General features: G+C 40.4%; 1 protein-coding gene across 4 annotated transcripts in view; it reads left to right on the top strand.

The window, feature by feature from the left end:
* The window catches only part of HS3ST5 (heparan sulfate-glucosamine 3-sulfotransferase 5), a 264,767-nt gene that overhangs the window by 18,953 nt on the left and 223,980 nt on the right, over positions 1-21,834 (top strand). For 2 of the 4 annotated variants that reach the window (XM_037894662.2, XM_043542826.1), the window contains exon 2: positions 10,861-10,895. The exons of the other annotated variants lie outside the window; for them this stretch is intronic. The gene's annotated coding sequence lies outside the window, so the exon portion shown is untranslated. The remainder of the gene's footprint in view (positions 1-10,860; positions 10,896-21,834) is intronic. 4 annotated transcript variants of the gene reach the window in all.

Raw genomic sequence — 21,834 nt, 5'->3', positions numbered from 1 at the left:
CTCTCCTTTCAAGGACCACTGCCTCTACATAGTTTTTACTGTGTAAGGCTCTGTCTTCACCTGCCATAATATTATAGTGGCAGTGATTGGTTCAGTTACATTCAAATATTTGTGTTCTACCTCTGTCTTCCATGGTTTGTAACTTTCTGAAACATTGACCTGCTGGACTGAAATTTTCCAAGCTTGGTCTCTGCCTGAAGGAGAGCTTGGTTGGAAAGTTTGAAGAAAAATGATCAAGTCATTACTTTTAGTATAAGGAGAATTGAAAATGTTTTTGCTCACTATAAAAATAAAATACTTCCAACCCTTTTTAATAGGATTGCCATCTCTGAGGCACAAAAAACTAGGACATATGGGATGATCCTCAGCCCATAAAACTAGACAGCTGTCAGTATTTACTGAGAACCCTTACAAATTTCCCAGGAGAGCTATCTCAAAAAAGGGACAATCCTGGGAAAATCTGGATAAGTAGCAACCCATTTTTTGGAATAGGCATGTAACCAGAATGTCTGGGTATAGAAAGCTGAAATTTGGTATCCAAATAATCCTCACTTGAAGTGCTTTTGAGTAGTCTAGTGAAATCTTGGTTTTGGTTTGACTTAGTTATGACCTGTAAAAAATTGTATGTTGGGCACCTGTCCATGTTTTGTATATCTTTTTGTGTATCTAAATGAATGGTGTGTTGCACGTGCTGTGTGACTAATTTTATAAGTTTACTGAGTATGCAAAGGGGTGAGATAAGGCTGCTCACAATTTGTACAATATGCATGATGCTCTGATGTACCTGATCAGCTCTTCATTGGAGATGGGTATTCTGTGGGTCTCCTAAGGAAAATGGGACAGTACATTTCAGTGATTTGTACTCCAATAGTTCCAAATCGTGGAGTTCACATACTCTATTACCACTTTGTTTCAACTTGACAAATCTTCAGAGTTCTAAAGAGGTGAAGCTCCTTGTCATTTCATTCCTTTTCCCCATTTCCCCCCCCCCCCCCTTTTTTAACAACAGCAACAACAATAAAACACCTAGGAAATCCCATATAAAATCTGTTAGAAGGTTAAGGTCCTGATCTTGCAAAGACTTATGCATAGGAAGAATAATTCCCTCTACTGAAGGAATTACTGTCTGAAATTCTGCGGTCTTTATTATGCAGAGGCCAGACTAGATTATGGTCCTTTCTTCTATCCTTGGAATCTATTAATCTATGCATTTAGCTTTCAGCACATGAGGAATCCCATTGAAATCCAGCACCTGGCATCTCTCCACCACCTCTCTGAAACTACTATCTTGTTCTCCAGAATTTCATCTTTTATTTAAATAGAAAAAGTAAATCTCTAGCCATTATGGTTTTGACAAAAACCTCAACTGTGAATGAAGGGTATGTCTTCACTGAAGTATGATAGGCATTTGGGTTAGCCTAGCTCAGATGTGAGCCGCTTCAGTGTAGAGCCACCCCCGACTGCTTTCACGTTGTATCTGTACTCATCTGTGTGAGGTGGTAGGACTTATTCAGGCATGTCCCATGATTCTTAGCACTCCATGTTTTTACCAATGGCTTGTGGGAGAACTTGTCTGTCCTGGATATGCAGGGGAACTGTGGGAAGGCATTGGAGGGCTATCTGTAGTGGAGTGATTTACATGTGTCCTCACTGCAAAGGGGGTAGGTTACAGCACTTGGGCTTTAACATGTAGGCCAGGACAGGCCAGTTAGCCTGGGTTGAAAGCACTGATGCATCTGGGAGAGGCTTTGTTTATGGATGGGAGTCAGCTTAGCAGCATGGTCTGGGTTGACTGAAGTGAAGACAAGCCCTGAGTGTAGCCAATACAGGGATATCTATGTGACTCTGCCAGGAGCCTACAGCAATAGCTCGGAGAGGTGAGAATTGCACCATTCATCACAGTGAGGTGTTGCTTCAGATGCCCAGTGTTGACTTACATGTTGACACTGTTAACAGTTTCATTCCTTGTGTAATAAAGGAAAGGGTAAGTCATACTTCTACACAGTTTACTGTGAGGTCTTATTTTTTTAGTGTCAACAGTAGGTGGTGATTGGGTGAGCTTAATCACTTGTCTCTTCTCCAACTGAGGAGTCAAGTCCAAAGGACATAGCAGAGCATATTCAATATTCAAATCTACACCGAGTGGTGTATTGTGTTAGAAATGTGGGTGGCGCTTATTTTGGGGATGGAACTTGGAAGAGGAGCACCACCTTTCCTCTCCCCCCGTCTGAGTCTGTCTAGAAGGAATGTTAAAATAAAGTTTTTGGGAAGCCCTAATGTGGACCACAATAAAATTATAATGTTAAAGAAAAAGGGGGATGGCAAGAAACACCTGATTTAAAAAAAAATTAACTTATTAGTTTCATATTTGTGCATCTGAAAGGACTGATATTTGGAAGAGGAACTTTAGGGACAGGTTTCAGAGTAGCAGCCATGTTAGTCTGTATCCGCAAAAAGAAAAGGAGTTCTTGCAGCATCTTAGAGACTTACAAATTTATTTGAGCATAAGGTGCCACAAGTACTCCTTTTCTTTAGGGACAGTTCCTTAGGTCAAGTATAATGTAGAAATAATTCCCAGGTCTGGAAACTTCTGCGGATGAGCTAGAGCAAAATCTTGGGTATAATAATTCAGATTTTGTACTAAGAGCTATGTTACAACTTTATAAAGTGCTCTCTAAATTTAATCTGGAAAATAATTTAGTGTGTGGGATGGCAGGGATCTTCCCACTTTCCCCTTATTTAAATGCTATTCATCTGGCATACCTTACTTTCAAGCATCATTGCCAGAATGCAACTAGTTGGAGCCTGTCAATATATCTTCAGAGTCGCTGAATTGGCCAATGGGTGGCAGCACTCCTAGGTCCTAAGTGAAGAGTCAGTAACTGAGCTCAAGAGCAAACCCTGATCTTTATATGGAAGTGCATTTTACATAAAATAATGTCAATTGTGGAAGTTAGCCATTTACTCTTGCTCTATATTTTCATTTACTTATATATTGCAGAATTTAGTGTAGTTGGTCCTTCATGTTAGGAATATGTTGAGCATGAAATGGAGACTACATCATGCTTTATTATTTAGATTTCTGTAGCACATATGTCTCAGTGCCCCAAGAGCTTACAATCCGAGAGTCTGATCCTGCAAACGCTTAGGCACCTGAGAAAATTTACTTTCACAAGTAGTGAAAGTACAACTAGTCATTGACTCCCACTCAGCAGAACTACTCATGAATAAACTTGTTCATGTGCAGAAGTATCTGCAGAACAGACCCCATAGAAATCAGGATGATGGACACACATTTTGTTAATTCCTTTTGTTACAAACTTACCTATTTTTATACTTTTGGCCTGATAGCTCCTGTCATTTAAGTGAAAAATAAACCCAAACTTTAAGCAGGAATTCAAGTTCTGTGTTTTGGATAAAGAGTACAGCGTGTACGGCATATAACTTGTGAATAAGGATTGATTTTGGGGGGGGGGGGGCGGAATTTTCAAATAAATCTGTTAATTAGTTTGACTTTAAAATGGAAACTTTAAGTATTCCCAGTGTATAACCTTTTCTTTGGAACCCTTTTGCTAACTAATGGCTGGTTTGTTATCTTTCAAAGTTTCCATTTGGTTAAAACTTACTGAATTGTATGTTACTTTTGAATATTTATATGAAGAAACTAGGTTGTAATTTAATAACGTTATTTGTTTTTTCCTGTCCTTTATGACCATAACTTTCCTTTATTTGGAATGTCTACCATTTACTATGATTTTCAATGGGACATAAGTTGCCTAGTGGGATTGAAGGTGTTCATGTCTTGGGTAAAAAATCACCATTACATCAATAGTAGGAAGGAGAAATCCCTACTAGAGATGGCTGCTGTCTTCTGTCATTTTTAATGGGACTGAAGCCACAGGCTTCCCTCTCAAAAGATGGATATCAATTCACACAGCCATCCTCAAACCTACCAACATGTGACACAAGTATTTGAAATGTGTGAGCAGTGATTGAAATGTGGAACACCTGTTTTTTGTTGTGCATGGCACAGTAATTAACAAAGTCTAAAGTGTTACGGATTTTGTTCACAATGTGAACTAATTTTTTTTATTAAAGAAAACTGGAAAAAGAGGATCTTTATCATCCAGCAATAAGGACCCCATGTTCCCTAGGTCATCCACAGGGCTCCTCAGCCCAGACATCTACTGCTTGAGAAATAAACATTAACCCTGCTGTAGACTAGCCATTAGAGGGGGATGCACACTTAGTTATATACTAGACAACAGTAGGACAACAGGTCTCATGTTTGTTTTCTAGCTCTGGGGGAGGAGTGTGGTATAGTGGTTATAGTAAGGTGGTGGGTCCTATTCCTGGCTTTTGGAGGAGTGTAGGGTCTAGAAGTGTCCCATAGCTTGGCATTTACTTGCCATTTTAGACTTTTCATTTGGCGTTGTCACACTTAGCAAATCTTATTTCTTCTAAAATGAAGCTTTTGATTGTGGGAAATAGGTTCTTTTGTGAGTGTAATATTTCCCTGACAAATCCGCCAACTGACTCTTTAAGGGTCTATAAGCATACTTGAGTAACTTCACACATGTGGGTAGTCAATCTTAGTCACTTGGGTGAGTGTTTGCAGTATCAGGCACTAACTTTGTAATACATGTATGACTTCTGATTATCATTTAAATGTATATTTGTAATTAAACATGAATTAATAAATAGTAATTTGTATAGTAACTTGTCAGCAAGTTAAAGAAGTATGGGCTGGATGAATGGACTATAAGGTGGATAGAAAGCTGGCTAGATTGTCGGGCTCAACGGGTAGTGATCAATGGCTCCATGTCTAGTTGGCAGCCGGTATCAAGTGGAGTGCCCCAAGGGTTGGTCCTGGGGCCGGTTTTGTTCAATATCTTCATAAATGATCTGGAGGATGGTGTGGATTGCACCCTCAGCAAGTTTGCAGATGACACTAAACTGGGAGGAGAGGTAGATACGCTGGAGGGTAGGGATAGGATACAGAGGGACCTAGACAAATTGGAGGATTGGGCCAAAAGAAATCTGATGAGGTTCAACAAGGACAAGTGCAGAGTCCTGCACTTAGGACGGAAGAACCCAATGCACCGCTACAGACTAGGGACTGAATGGCTCTGCAGCAGTTCTGCAGAAAAGGACCTAGGAGTTACAGTGGACGAGAAGCTGGATATGAGTCAACAGTGTGCCCTTGTTGCCAAGAAGGCCAATGGCATTTTGGGATGTATAAGTAGGGGCATTGCCAGCAGATCGAGGGACGTGATCGTTCCCCTCTCTTCGACACTGGTGAGTCCTCATCTGGAGTACTGTGTCCAGTTTTGGGCCCCACACTACAAGAAGGATGTGGAAAAATTGGAAAATGTCCAGCGGAGGGCAACAAAGATGATTAGGGGACTGGAACACATGAGTTATGAGGAGAGGCTGAGGGAACTGGGGATGTTTAGTCTACGGAAGAGAAGAATGAGGGGGGATTTGATAGCTGCTTTCAACTACCTGAAAGGGGGTTCCAAAGAGGATGGCTCTAGAATGTTCTCAGTGGTAGCAGATGACAGAACAAGGAGTAATGGTCTCAAGTTGCAGTGGGGGAGATTTAGGTTGGATATTAGGAAAAACTTTTTCACTAGGAGGGTGGTGAAACACTGGAATGCGTTACCTAGGGAGGTGGTGGAATCTCCTTCCTTAGAAGTTTTTAAGGTCAGGCTTGACAAAGCCCTGGCTGGGATGATTTAGTTGGTGTTGGTCCTGCTTTGAGCAGGGGGTTGGACTGGATGACCTCCTGAGGTCCCTTCCAACCCTGATATTCTATGATTCTATGATGATTCTATGATTCTGTGATAGTCCCTAAGCACCATCCAAGAACAGGGTCCCATTGTGCTAGGCACTGTACAAACAGTAGTAGATGGTCCCAAAAGCTTACAATCTAAATAGGCAAGACAGGCACAGGGCAGGTGAAAGGATAGAACACACCAGTAGAATGAAGACTGTGATGATGGTAAGCATCATGTTAGTTTCATGGTTTTATTGATTTCTTGGTTTAGTTCAGTTGGGATCAGCTAAATGGAGAGGGAAGGGGGACAGGTCAGGAGAGACGAGGATAAAAGGGACAGGGGTGGAGTAAAGAGACTGAGGAAGGCGGAGGGGAAAGGTTGGAACAAACAGCCAATCAGCATGGGGCAGAGAAAATCCTGTTTGATTATTCTGACATACCATTAAATTTGATATTTTAACTATGACCAACCCATTAAATATAATTATATCAAAATATTGTCCCTGTCATTCTGTATAAAGAAGAAATATACATTCCCACTTACATATTAACCAGGATAAATTTATTAGGAGAGATCATAAACCATCATACTACATTTTGGTTTAGTGGTCTTCTTTGCAGCATAACAGGAGTAATTTAAGGGGAGTTCTGAGTTCTGAAGCTGTCAGTTGAGTCACTTAGTATACTAATTTTGGTTCTCTTAATCTTTTTTTGTATTGTATATAAATAAATGTTTCTTTTTTATTTTTTTACGGTGATGTGAAGTGCAAAACATTTTATGAAATACTTTGCCAGTTGTGCTACCTGCTTGTCTCCGTAATGTAAGCATTTCAGCTAAATTTTCAGAAGCACTTTGTAAGTGCTCATACCTCAGTTAGGCACCCAAAAATTGAGGCAACCAAGATCAGTGGCCATTATTTGAAATTCTTAACTTGTCTTTTTAACTAAACTGGAAGAAAGTGTTTATGTAATCCTTATTGTATAGGGGGAGATAAAGCTACATTAAAAGAAGATGGTTAGGGTTGCTAAATAAAGACCCCAAAAGTTAGGAAATGCCAGCATATAGGTTACCTGTGCAACATTAATTTGAACCCCTGGTGCACATGCATCATTATACAGTTTTTAATCACATAATCACATAATGTTTTTCCCCCGTAGACTCCCTGACTCGTTCAGTGCATAGAATCTACAGTGCTCAGTTAATGAGCATCTCTTCAGTATTTTGTTTTCTTCTTTGAGTTGGTGGCCCCATGCCTTATTTACTTCACACTATTCTAAGCTGTGAAGACAGAGTTATTAATTTCCTCCTGAGCTTTTCTATGGTACTTCTCACTATAGTATCTCAGTGCTTCAGGAAAATTAATGAATTTATTTTCACAGACCTTGTGAGATGTGGGGGTGCTTATTATCCGTGTTCTTACAGTTTGGAACTGAGGCAGAGGGATATTAAGCTCAAAAGTACCCACTGATTTGGGGTGCCTAATTTGAGATACCTATTAGAGGGTCACAGAAGAGGAAGTTGGAGAAGGGTGATTTGACACGGTTGGTAAGAAGGAGGAAGTCCCTTATCAGAACCATTCCATAGCTTTGTAAGTTCAGGTCCAGTGCAATGTTGGAGCTCACTTTCAAGCTGATGATTCTTTATTAAGAACAAAAACAAATAACTGGTTTGCCTATCTTTGTCACAAACCAAGAATGAACTATGACTCTCTCTGGCAGGGTGTGAATGGCAGAAAAGTTGAAGGGCACTTCTTTCATAATGTCACAACCAGCCCAGTCAAATGCTTTACTGGATAAGGCATTACATTTTGATGAAAAAAATAGAATATGAAATTAACATTGCATACATTACATAGATTAAAAACTGACTAGTTGATAGATCTCAAAATATAACTGTAAATGGGGAATTGTCATCAAGCATGTGTTTCCAGTGAGGTTGATTGTTGGTCCTGTACTATTTAACATTTTGTCAATGACCTGGAAGAAGGCATAAAATAATCACTGAAAGATTGCAGATGACCTAGAAACTGGGGGAGTGGTAAATAATGAAGAGGAAAGTTCACTGAGAGAAATCTGGATCGCTTGGTAAACTGGGCACAAGCAACCAACTTGTGTTTTTAATATGGTTAAATGTATACAGCCCATACTTATAGGATGGGGGGCTCTATCCTGGGAAGCAGTGATTTTGAAAAAGATTTGGGGGTCATAGAGGATAATACGCAGAATATGAGCTCCTGGTGCAATACTTTGGCCAAAAGAGGTACTGTGATACTGGGATGCATACATGGGAATCTCAGGTAGTGGTGGAGAGGTTATTTTACTGCTTTATTTGGTACTGGTGCAACTGCTGCTGGAGTACTGTGTCCAGTTCTGGTGCCCACAAATCAAGAAGGATGTTGATATATTGTAGAGGGGGGTAGAGAAGAGCTGTGAGAATGATTTAAAGGATTTGAAAACCTGCCTTATAGAGAGAGCTTGAGCTCTTCAGTCTATTTAGCTTAACAAAAAGAAGGCTAAGGGGTGACTTGATTAGTCTAGAAGTGTCTACATGGGGAACAAATATTTAATAATGGAATCTTTAATCTAGTAGAGAAAGGTGTAACATGATCCAATAGCTGGAAGTTGAAGTGAGGCAAATTCAGGCTGGCAATAAGGTTTACATTTTTAGCAGTGAGGGTAGTTAACCATTAGAACAACTTACCAAGGTTATCAAGGTGGTGGATTCTTCATCTCTAACCATTTTAAAATAGAGATTGGATCCCTTTCTAAAAGATGTGCTCTGGGAAACATTTTGGGGAAGTCCTATTGACTAGGAAGACACACTAGATGATCCCTTCTGAGCTTGGAATGTATGAATCTAAGAAATGGTAGCATAATGTTTTAAAATATGGATTGAGCCATTTAATTTTGTGACTTACTACGAGTCCATAGAAGTCACAACTAAGGAACTTGCCATGATAAAGTGTATAAAAGCAAATATGTCCATCACCAATCTTTGTCATGTTGTATTTTCATATTAGTGACATGGCTTAAAGGTTAGCTATGGAGTAGATGTAATCAGTTATCTGCTACCAAGGAGCCCAGGTCCCACTTTCTCTTATCTCTTTCTCACTTCTGTCTAGATTCATTGATCTCTGATTAGTCATCCAGTTTGCAAGGAGTGTCCCTCTTGGTTTACACTAACGACAGCCTAGATATTAAGAAAGCTATACTTCTCCATTCTCTGACATGCTTTAGGCACCTTGAGAATTCAAATTTCTTTCCAAAATTTGGCGTCTCGAAGTAGGCTGTAGCTGGCTTCCTATCTCTCTACTGAAGGAAACTTCCTTGTCATTTATAATGGTCCTTAGCCTGTTTCCCTCAGCTTTCCTTGCTCTCCCATTATCCTTTGTCATGTCATAAGTAACAAGTATTTCTACTCCTAACAATAAAATAGCATTACGTTTTTATTATCCAAATTAAGAGGAACATGAGTGACTGTTTCAGATACAATGTCATCAAAGAAACCTGGCTGAGAGTAAATTAACTCCTGTCATGTATGGAATATGATTAGTTTCCCCGCTTCAACTTCCTTTATCCAGCCCACCTGGTCACTCCATGGTATAAAATGTTACAATCTCAGTGTTCTTTAAAATGTTTGCAACACTTTTTTCCTTCTTCTGTGTTAAAGGAGTATCACCTTGATGCAATTCATGATTACAATAATCATTTTATAATTTTTGTCTCCATATGTTGTTTCGTTGAAATAGCTATTGTATTAATCCTTTCCACCATAAAATGTACTTGGCCTACATGGAGCATTTTATCATACTATTTTAATTTCCAGTTATTTGCTTTTCTTCTAGTACAGAATTCAAAAATAGATCCTGCAAAATGTTCAGTGGTGATGGTTCAATATGTGGCATTTTTTGTTTTTGTTTTTTGTTTTAAACGGGCATTGAAACAAGATAGCTGTATGGTATTTTATGTCACTGCTTAGCCTGAGGGTGCTGGCTTTTGGTTGGGGCACTAAATTGAAACTAAGGTCTTGATCTCTTCATTTCATTGGAAAAAAGATAGTATGGAGCTCTTTGCAAGTGTAGGGATGTTAATTCTAGTGTCCTGGCCAAATTTCAATTTTGATAAATATATTCTGCCTACAATTCCCCCTGAAGTTTCAAATGAAGAAATTATTTCTTTACTTCCCCTCCTAAGAATTGTTGTACAGTGTTGTAGGCACAGAATGAGTACTGCATTGCACCCCACCGAAGACACATTTGTGTGTTGGGAGCTTGATCCTGTACTTTGTACAGTCTGTAAAGCACTTCCTGATCTTTGGGGATGAAAGCAACTGTATAAACATCACATTATTTGGTCACAAGCCTGGGGCAATTTGTTGAGTAATATTGGCCATCTGGAGGATGCGTGGGGTGCAATAGTGCACGATCTGTGGAGGTGTGAATTGCACCCTCACAGAGCTAAGATGTGTGGATTGCTATTATTAGTGTCCTCAATTACTGAAGTATGCAAGCAAGAGATGACTAAAAATCATGCTAATTTTTTTTTTTTTTTTGCCTTTGGTTGCTACTGTCTCGAAGAAGATAAATAAAATGGTATTCGATGTAAAAACCCAAAATGTCAGTATGGTGGAAATATATAAATTTCCATGAGAAAGATACCCCAGCCCATACTGACCCCATCTAAGGGCCAGGAACAATCACAGTACTTGAGTACTGATGAGGTTAGTGACATTGGGTGGAGAGCACAACTGAAGGAAACAGCAGAGCTGGCCACTGCAGATGAGAACACAAGCTACTTTCTCTGAAAGGCTGGCACAATAGCCACTTTGCGTCTGGGTGGTATGGAGCTCTGAGAGGCATTATGTGTGACACACAATGCTTCCCAGAGCTGTCACTTGGTTAGTGTAGCTTTGGGCTGCCCTGATGCAGGGCAGCAACTACACAATACAAGCCAAACCCTTGAGCTGAGCTGATATACTACTTATTGCTTTACAATCAAAGGAGTCTGTTAGTTACCAATGTACAAGTAGAGCTCAGATTTTTTTTATAAAAAATACAGATTTATTTTATTTTGTATTGTAGGAAACAACAAAGAATAGGTGCACCTTCAAAGAAAAGTAAGTGGTCGTCTTTTTTACATCCAGTTGTTCAATGTAAATATGCATTCATTTAATTGTGATAAATTTTAAGGTTGTTGTCAGACCAAAAGTGTGTTTTCAGTTATTGGCACTTAATCTGGGATGCAAATGGGAGGTAGGCGCCCATGGGAGCTTTAGAGGGGCATTGGCAAAAGGTAATTGAGCATGCGACTGGGTTAGGTTCTGGCTGTAGTGGTAGGGGAAAGGGGCTTTCAGCCTATTTTCAGAATTGTACAAAGTGCAACCATGTCCAGATAGTCAGGGCCATCCCAAGTGAGAGCAAGGTGGTGTGAGGAGTAAGGTAGTGGGGGCACTGGCCTCACCCACGCCTAGTGGGTTTGGATGGGAATCAGATTGGGGTGCCCTCACCAGTCAGTGTGGAGTTCTCAGCTTTTTAGCAGAGGACAAGGACATCCTGTCACTTTTTATAGTCCAAGTCATGCTGTTGCAGTCTGTTATGCTTTTTAGTGGGTGTTTTTGTGCCTGTAGGACCAATTAGCATATACTAATATGAGAGCAGATGGTGTGGCCATGCAGCCCAGGGCTCCCTGCTTCTTGGTTTTGAGAATTATCTTCTCAAGTGGCCATATTGGTTTGTCTGATTCATCTCCAAATGCAAAAAGATTATTTTTAAATCATCATCATGCAAGCACAGGGTCCTTGCAGCTCACCTAGGTTAGCACAAACAATTGCATGGCCTCCAACTCATCCTCCAGCTCCCCTCAGAATCACCCCAAACCCCTATCAGTTTTACTCCTACTCCTTTCACTAAACATCCCCTAAAGCAATTGTAATTTGCAGGACAGTGATTTGCTGGAGAAAGAAAGAAAGGTAAGGAGGTCAGGACATGGCATGGTACCAAAGCTCACCAGGAGCTAATTGCTGTTCTCATTGGAAAATGGACTAGAGGCCAATAAAGTCCGTTGGGAGAGTGACAGGTTGTTTCATAGAACAGCTCTGGGTTTTTAATGTTTTGTGTTGCTCTGGGAGGGTGGGGAAGCCATACTAGTACAGCAAAACTGGTCTCACTGACCACTGCCATATTTGTTCTGGTCATGATGTGGTTAACAGTCAGGGTGCAAGGGGCCCAGCACTCTACACACCCATTGCCTGCAACAGCTGACTGGGACTAGCCTCCAAAGCAGCGCTCATGAACAGCACAGTAAAGAAAACGTTTCACGTACGGTATACTGTTCTTTGAAAGGAGGGTTCAGTTGCAACAACTGTCTTGACTTTTATCTCCCTCCCTCCCTTTGGTCAGTATAGTAAAATGCTCTGCAATATGCTCCTCTAGCGTAGTTATGAGGACCCTATGCAGTCCAAACTTGATATAGTCACTCGTATAGCTGACCCAGCTGCTCCACAGCTCAAGGGTATCAACAGGCATGATGGTGGGTGGTGTCTACACAGGGCCCTCATTCAGATCACAGGACCTATTTGACTAGCATGAGAAATAATGTGTTATAATATGACTGGGTCCTGGTCCCCATTAATCTTTTTCTCCCCCCCAAAAAACACAATAAATACAGTTGAAGTTCAAAAAGCATATTTAATATAATTTTCAGGAATAGTTAGATTGTAAGTTGTTTGGGGATCTTCCCTTTTATGTATTGCTGTAATGCGTACATGTTCACCTAGGACTCTCTTGGGCCCTGTAATCAGATAACTGATACCAGTATCACTGTGCAGCAGCCACGTCTCATTGTCATGTCTAGTTTGGAATTGAGGGCCTCATCTATGGGAGTAGTAGTAAAAGAAATTCAGTATAATATAGCAAACACTTACAGCCTAACCCAGCCCACTGAGGACCCTACTATAGAATAAATAACCCTTTCTTATTCATTTTCTCCACACCATTCATGATTTTGTAGACCTCTATAATCTCTCCTCAGTTGTTTTTATTCCATCGAGACCCAGAAAAACTGCCTACCATTTTGAAGGTTAATAACATACACATTTATAATGTTCTTTTTCAAATTATGCCTAGTTTATAGGAATCTTATAAGTAGTTTTAATAGTAACTAGGATCACTTTATTGCATTATGTATTCAGTAACTATTGTGGATTATTGTGTGCTTAATAAATTAAACCCAAATGATGCATTATGAAAGTACTTAATATGAAGTAAATAAAATTTGTAGATGTGCTCATGTACCCTTTCAGGTTAATCTGTGACAAGAGTAATCTACAAAACAATTCTAAGACACTTGACAAATTTGAATATATTACTTCATTTCTTACATCGATGTAAAGTTTGGATCTTTATTTTCACAGAATTTCCCCCCATTTCAAAAACAAAAATCCTGCTGTGTAATGGTCCCTCTATCCAAATAGGAATTTTAAAAGTGGGCAGAGAAGTTCCTCCTCTTTCTGAATGGACACAATGACTGTTTGATACTTAATGGTGTACTCTGCATTCATCAATAGAAAAGCAAGCTCTTTCATTTTGTAATGAACAGTAGCAGATTGGTTTAAAACTATAGTAAGGTCAGAATTTGTTACAATGTAGAGTGATGCCATTAGCTTTCCATCTTCTCTTGTATAGTTATGGAGTGTAAAAAGGAAAGCACTCTAGTTCTTCCACTGTTTAGACACCAGGAAGTGGGGATGAGTAGTGAAGCGTGTGGATCTGTACTGGCAATGTACAGTAGCTAGACTTATTGATAAGTAACCTTCTTTCTCTTAGTAATACTGTCAGAACAGATTTGCATGCTAGGGTGATAGCCTGAGTGAATCAAACTTTTTTTACAGATCTGTTGTAACCTTGCTGGTATCACAGTACTTGAGGATCGAGCACTTTCTACCATCTTCAAAGTACCTTCAACACTGTGTTCCGGGAAAGTTGGCATTATTGAGATATGCAAAGCTGCTATCTGGGACTTTATTCACACAATTACAAAGTTATTTATTGACTTGGCTTCTTGACCAAATACCTGTTCAATCCTGCTATCTAATATCCCAAGTATGGATCTTCACACGCTAGATGTGAAAAGCATACTTCCTTTCTGAAAAGTTGGTCTCTCTGATGTAATCACTAGAAATTGCTTTATATTACTGCTGTCTTGAAGACTGGATTTTTTAACAACAATAATAACAAAGAGGTACTGCTTCTATGGTTTATACACAGGATTAGAGTGAAGGAGACCTGGGTTTAGTTCCCAGCTGTACCACAGACTTCCTGTTTGACTCTGGGAAAATACTTTTCTCTTTCCCTTTGCCTTGTGTATTTAGATTTTTAAGATCTTCAGGGCAGTGACTGTCTCTGGCTGTGTGTTTGTACAGTGCTTGGCACAATGGGGTCCCTATCTTAGCTCTAGGTATTGTGGTAATACTATATTATAGATATAGGAAGGAATGTTAAGTTTAACTAGGAAACTTAGCTGAGACTTAATACCTATCAAAGGTTTTTTTGAGTTGGTGAAAATCCATTATTTTCTAAATAACAGGATATAGCTGTATTTGTTTCAGTGCATTATATTACAAAGTCTGCTGGAAGTACTGCAGATCTTTGAAGGTTCAAATGAAAGCTGCTTCCAATGAGCTTATAATAAATTATGCATGACCAGTGGTGCTGTTTATAAAGTGTGTATTGTTCCTCTGATAGTTCCTGAAGACTTTGAAGAGTGCACACCGGAGAGGCAAGGCATGAAGTGGTGAGGCTGTTGAGCTAAGTTGGGGAAGACTTCTTTGGAGCTAGGGAACAAAGACACCTACAGGGCTCCCTCTTCCCAGTGCCCTTTGGAGTTTAAGCTCTCTGCATGATCCTCTTATTTCATTCTGCTCCCTTTAATTAGCACACCTGTCTACATACTGAAGTCTGTAGAACAATGCCTCCAGTCTGAACTGGGTCCAGCAAAACTTTCACTTTTTATAAAGTGAGCATGATTGGTCATTATTACTGTGAACTTTAAGAAATCCACCAGGATGGCAATTTTTTAGGAGAATTGGGAATGACAAGCAATGAGACTAGAAATAAAGTGGGAAGCTGGGGAATTGGAAAGGCTGATTGGGAGCTAAGGAGCAAGGGGCTTTGGAGGCCTATGTCTGGACTTTCAGTAGAGGTAAGCCATTGAGGTCAGTGGGAACTGTGGGTGCTCAGTATCTTTGAAAATCAGGCTATATGAGCTCATTAGGGTTCCTTTCTTCTCTTCTTCTCCTGGTCCCCAGGGCCATGCAGACCTCAAGCTCCACAGGGTATCTGCCTCCCACTAGTTCTTGGCGTCTTCCGCACTTTCTCCTCTTGAAATGTGCATTCTCACTGGTTTGGATTTTTCCTCATTTAGTGGTGGTGTGTAAGTAGCTGCGGTTGAGGATATCCAGCAACTTGCACAAGTCTGTACAAACTTCAGCCTCCTTCATTCAGCATGTTGAAGTGCTTATGAAAAACTTTAACTGATGCAGCATAACTTGCTGTGCCAGCTCCAGAAAGCCATGCTTGCTCCACTCACTGTTCGCATGGAAGAGATTGTCTTTGAACATTTTATCCAGCATCTTTTTTTCTTCTGTTGGTTAGAATGGTGACAATTTATGTGTGAATTAAGAATTTGGGGCCAGATTAACTTGTTGTTTAAGATTTATTTATGGCTGCTTTGCTTCACCAGAGTGACACAAAACAATTGAAGCATACCAGTGAATCTGGCCCATTCCTAATAATTTATTTGCTTTTTTTGTTTTTGCTAGAAAATATTTTTGTGCACCAAGTTGTAATGGAGACTATTTAAGTGTGACCCTATTTTGAATAGTGACTGCATAAATTGTCTCCAAACTCAACAGACTTTCTCTTTGTGTGCATTCAGTGTCACATCAGTTTACCTGATTAACAAAATTTAAGTTTCAACTACTTTTTACTTCTGCTGGTTCTTCAGAGCCAACAGAGCTAATATTGAATTAGCTGGATTCTATCTACTTTGTTCATCACCAACAGAACTGTTTATTTAAGTTCCAGTCAATTGCACCTGAGCAGTCCCATTGAGGGCCTAATTTAAAGACAGTGGGGTGCCACACTATTAACTGAGGGCTTCATTTGGCGTTCAGAATATCTACTACTGGTGGTGATGTGTGAAAAGGAAACGCGACTTGGCTTTCAGATCCCAGGGTGAGTTTGCCTGAATCTGCTATCTACTTACCACACATCTATGAATGTAGGAATGGTAAAATTACTCTGTAAATTAATAGTTTAGTCAAGAATAAATTGTAATTCTGTAATCCTCAATTTTTAGAGGAAAAACTATTGTAAATTATTTAATTTCCTTTGCACTGGTTGACTTATTATGCTTACTCATATAACTTTTCATTCTCACATAAATAGATAAGTGTCCATTCAGGCCTATTGACCATGAGGACCATCATGGAAGGTAGTGGGTGTTTGGTGTTAGTTATTAATGACATCCACCTTTGTGCAGAGTTGATATTAATTATAATAACTTGTATGTTAAATTCTAGTTTGGAAAGAGAAAGGAGCATGGAAGGCTGTTTTGCTAAACTATATGATGTGTTTTAGAGGTAGCATAGTGGAACTAAGATATATATTTTATTTTGCAGATGATAAAAGGAAAACCTTTTTACATTTATTCTTTCCACAAATGAATCTTACCTTACAACTGTGGCAAACTGTTCAGTGTCCATGAAGAAACCGCTCAAAAGCCACAGTGTGAAATTCCTGGTTGGTGTGGTTTTTTGTTTGTTTGTTTTGTTTTATTTTTTTAACAAATATATCTACATTTTAATAGGTTGAAAAATTCTTAAAGAAAACAAAGCAAAATAAAATAAAGCTTAAATGAATGTTGCTCATGAAAAAGTAGACTGAAGTTCAGCATTTCTGTTTAAAAATAATAATTTTAAGAAATAATTCTATTCCTTAAAGTGATACCTAGATACAGCAGACTCTAACTTATTGTACTTTAGAAAAATTAGCTGTTAGATTCCTTCCCTATTGTAATCTTATGAATAATCTCCAAATGAGCAACTCTCTTTCTTAAGTGACCACTTAAAAATATTGCCATGTGGTTTCTAGCACAATTTTGCTTGACCTTTAGTTAAAGAGCAGCTCTCCTATGAAACCATTTTATGCTTGTCTCTTGAGTGGTCACTTCTTGCACATGTACATTCATTCAGTAAAGATGTGCCATCTAGTTGAAAATGTGCCAGTATTTTACAGCTTCCCCTCGTCACTTCTACCTAATATTGTGAAACTATTTAATACTTTCTCTTATACTGTTTTGTCACTTTGTATGACCTGACCGTATCTAGACATACATCACACACTACCTCTTTTTCCCTCTTTGCAGTGGGTGGGAGCAAGTCAATTACTTATCAGGATACTATCGTGTTTAATTCTTGTGGATATTTAAAGCATCATGCTATGTTAAGGTCTTCCATAGATGGTAGGTAAGTAATATATTAGTAAGAATCATGGAAGTGACTCAAATTTGAGTCTGAGGGGGCACTAATGTTACAATCTGTACTGGATAGGACAGGGGCCCTGATGTTGCATAGTGGTAAATGCCTCCTGCAGGTTTCAAAGCATCATCAGCTGTCACTGGATTCAGTGGGAGCTAAGGGTGTCAGCATCTTAGAGCTTGTCTACATGGGGAAATTATACCAGTATAAGTTAGGGTGTGAATTTAACCGGCTATAACTCCCTATGTGGACACACTCTTATTCTGGTATAAGGGCTTGTCTAAACAATACATTATGGCATGGCAAGCCAGGCATGTGAATGCTCAAAGCAGAAGCTTTGTGTGCAGTAACATCCCATGTGGACACTGCTACAGCACAGTAAAAGTCCCAGAGTGCAGCTTGGGAGCTACTACTTGGAAGTGTAATAAACCAAGCCTCACTCCAGGGACTTTCTTTGCACTGTAGCAGTATCCACATTGAGCTGTGGATTCACATCCTGGCTTGCTACACAATGACTCGCTGTACAGATGAGCCCTCAGAGTACCTTTTTTCAGTGTCGCTTCTGTTGCTTAGAAAGTGGGTTAAACTAAGCTGAAGAAAGCTACTCTTATTCCAGAATAAGTATCCACACAGAGGAATTATACTGATATAAATATAGCAGTTTAACTATACCAGTGTAATGATATTGGTATAACTGGATAAATTTCCTGCTGGTACTGTCTATATTTGAAGAGAAGCTCCATCTTACTGTCTAGCCCTGATCCATTAGGAGGGGTTCCTTGGGCAGTGGCTGATAAGAGCTCCTGGCATTATGGCCCACTGAAGCAAGCTGGAAGTTATTGTATTAATTTAGATGGAATATATGGGCTAAAGATTTTAAAATAACCCAGTCACTGCCCAACATTAAACAGTGTTGAACAAGGTTTGGGGTTTGGTTTACAGAGACAGTAGCCTGCTTAGTACCCTGGCAAACATACCTTTAATACAGGGTTGAAAGGATTTTTAAGGATACAGAGAAGAAGGAAAAACAGTTAAAGCATTTGCAATGTAAAGTATTAAATAAGGCTTTTATTTTAACACCCCTGGTTCCCTTTCCCTTTAGCTGGAGAGAGTTTTAAGCAACATGCCCCACCCCAGTTTGGCAGTCTCTTTGATATCATCTAAGATGGTAAAAACTTCCCTTCTGGTTAAAGGAAAGAAGTTAGTTGAGATGGGCTGGAACTCTTGCTGCTGCTGTCCAGTCCAATCTTGATTAATTTCAGGTGGTATTTGGGAGTCGGCTGGAACTGGTAGGGGTGGCAGTAAAATTGCCAACTTTCTAATTGCAGAAAACCAAACACCCTTGTCCCACCCTTGTCCTGAGGCCCTTCCTTGAGGCCCCACCCCCTGCTCACTCCATCCCCTTTCCCTCCATTGCTGTCTTCCCCACCCTCACTCACTCATTCATTTTGACTGGTCTGGGGCAAGGGAATGGGGTGAGGGCAGGGGTGAGGGCTCCAGCTGGGGGTGCGGGGTCATGGCTGGGGCAGGGGGTTGGGGTGCTGGAGGAGGTGCAGGGTGCAAGCTCCAGGAGGGAGTTTGAGTGTGGGAGGGGGTTCTGAGCTATGGCAAGGGGTTGGAGCATGGGAGGGGGTTTGGGGTACAGGCTCCAGGTGGCACTGACTTCAGGTGACTCCCAGGAAGTGCTGACATGTTCCTCTGCCTCCTAGGTGGAGGGGTGGCCAGGGGGCTCAGCACTTTCCCCGCCTGCAGGCGCCACCCCCGCAGCTCCCATTGTCTGTGTTTACGGTCCAATGAGAGCTGCAGAGCTGGCGCTCGGGGTGGTGCCTGCAGATGGGGGCAGTGCGCGGAGCCCCCTGGCTACGCCTCTGCCTAGGAGCCGGAGAGACATTCCAGCCACTTCCTGGGAGCCGTGTGGAGCCGGGCACAAAACCTGCCTGCCCCGCGGGCACTGCGGCCAACCGGACTTTTAGTGGCCCACTCAGATGTGCTGACCAGAGCCACCAGGGTCCCTTTTTGACTGGGTGTTCTGGTTGCAAATTGGATGCCTGGCAACCCTAGGTGGCAGTGTCATCTGGCTCCCTCTCTCTGGCCCAGTATGGTCAGGACATCTTAAGGAAATGGTTGGGGTGGCAACCATGATGGTGAAGTTTGCTTCAGTATCCTCTCCTTTCCTCCCTATTTTCTCCCCCAAAGTCTTTCTGTAAGAACCCACAAAGGGAATGGTCAGTGGAATAGCCCATCCCCTCCTTTTGTCCATCAATTATGCCTAGTTTCCAACACACCAATTTTGATTATTTAGTTTCTGGTTCCACATCTTCTGCTTCTACCAAGCATGATTTCAGCATAGTCCTCGGACTATATTAGTAGGCCTTTCTGTTTAAACTACTTCAGTCTGTCTCTTTTGTACCTCTTCCTATCAGCATTTGTTGCTATAGGTTATTGTGGCATCATGTGAAAGTTAACACATTTACAGTTGAGCTTACAATTAGGGTAAATTTGACAACCCAATTATCACAAGTGTGTGTGGATTTAGAATTAACATGGAGGCACAGCAGATCCAGCTGGTCCTCTAAGATTTGCATGAATGTCAGGGGAACCATAAATTTTGGGGCATGAACATAGTGCTCCTTCCATGGGCCATAGGGGGGAAGAAAACTCTCACTCACGACAGCGTGATCTGGTATAAACCCTATAAAGTTCATTTATTAAGTTCTTTCTTCTAGCTGTCTCCTACATATTTTTTTCTGTGAGGGGTGGGAAAATGAACTTCAGATGAGCCCTGCCTCTTAATGCTAGTTGGGAATTTGACTATCATTACCAAACATTGAAACATTCATATATTTTTTTTAGTGGACCTATTATTTGCAATCCAACATATTGCAGATTCCTCCCACCTTCATCCTTATTTCCCCTGGTTTTCATTGTGTTAACTCTTTTATGTATGGTGACGTTTCCTATGGAGGTAATTATTGATAACTAAAGTTGCCGTTGGCTATTAACAGCATGACTCCAAAATATTACTGTTACTAATCTAGCAACCCAGCGAGTCTGAGGAATTTATTCTTGCACACATTGGAGATTTCTTTGAGTAATGAGACTTGCAGAAGTTAAAAATGTGTATGTATTAATCTGAGATGGAAGGTTTGCTCACGTCTAACTCTATTGCACAGAAGAATAGCAGTACAAACATCCGATATCTGCTATGTTGGTGCTGGCTAGAAGAGCTGAGAACAGAAGTGCTTGCAGCAGCCCGTGTTATGTCTTGGCCTGTGGTGCTTTTATTCGTCAGTAGACTGAACTCATGAGAGCAGACCACAAGAGGAGACTGCTCTGATTTCTCTCATACCTATGGATTAAAAAAAAAAGTTAAGGGAGTCCAGGTAGGTTCTTGTGACTTTCTTCAGTACACAATAGTAGGCCTATTTTTTTTTCTTTTTAGATTAACCTGAACTTTTTATACTGCATTATCGTGCACATGAGTGGCAGAATAGTGCTTTCTGTGGCAGTTGTTTAGAAAAATGCACTTGCTATTAAACACAAATGTGTGCCTATTTGTGCAGTCAGTTGGCAAAGGCAAGTTACTCTATAATTGTACACACAAGTAGCCATTTTGACATCCAGCTGATCATTTTGTGCATGCACGTGCTGTGATTAAGCTATTTTGGCAACTGGGTTTTGGCTTTTTAAGCAAGTTCTTAAACTGCTTTTGAAAGAAACAATAGTTAAGCCCTTGCCTAAGAATTTATCACTTAACATTAGGAATCCCAGCTAATTATCATCCATCTGTACCTCCTTCTTTTGAAAGGGAAGTTTATAGAGTGAGTGGTGGTGAGGCAAACTTGGCAATAACTGAGTTCTCAGGTTTACTTAAAATTTGTCAAATGGTTTTAGAACATGGAATGGCACTTGGCACAGATGCTGCACCAGTCTCAATAACTGATCTTCCTGTGGAGGATTCTCAAATGCCCATGCTGGTGTGGGGTTTGTGTGTGTGTGTGTTTTTACAGCTTTTGCCATTTGATATTGTTGTTCATGAGATTTTTCACATGGCTATGAACCCTCCTGAGATTGCTCTTGTGTGGCTCAGCTGTTCTTTGAGAGGACCCAGAGAGAACTGTTAAGTGATCATCCACTGTAAATACTATTGAGGGGCAACACCTAAGAACAACACTGTCCATTGATACTAATGCCTCTCTCCTCCTACTGTATTTTTCCTCATTTACACTTGAACACAGGTTGCAAAAGTCTGCCATAACTCATATGCCAATTGCTACTAAGATGAAAAGTGAACGCAAAACTGGTTGTAAAATGCTACCATAACAGAATGGCAGACTTTTGCAACCACTTTGCTCTAGATTGCTTGGTAAACTGGACAAACAAACAATAATACGGCTAAAGGTATACACCTAGGCCAGCATTATTTGTTCCTTTCTTACAGATGGGTACTTACAAGATGGGGGACTGTATCCTCTGAAGCAGTGACTCTGAAAAAGATTTGGGGGTTGTGGTGGATAAT

Source organism: Chelonia mydas, chromosome 3 (genome assembly GCF_015237465.2).
Source record: "Chelonia mydas isolate rCheMyd1 chromosome 3, rCheMyd1.pri.v2, whole genome shotgun sequence".
Lineage (NCBI taxonomy): Eukaryota > Metazoa > Chordata > Testudines > Cheloniidae > Chelonia > Chelonia mydas.
The sequence above is the reverse complement of the archived record's forward strand: the minus strand, read 5'-3'. Positions and strand labels throughout refer to the sequence as shown.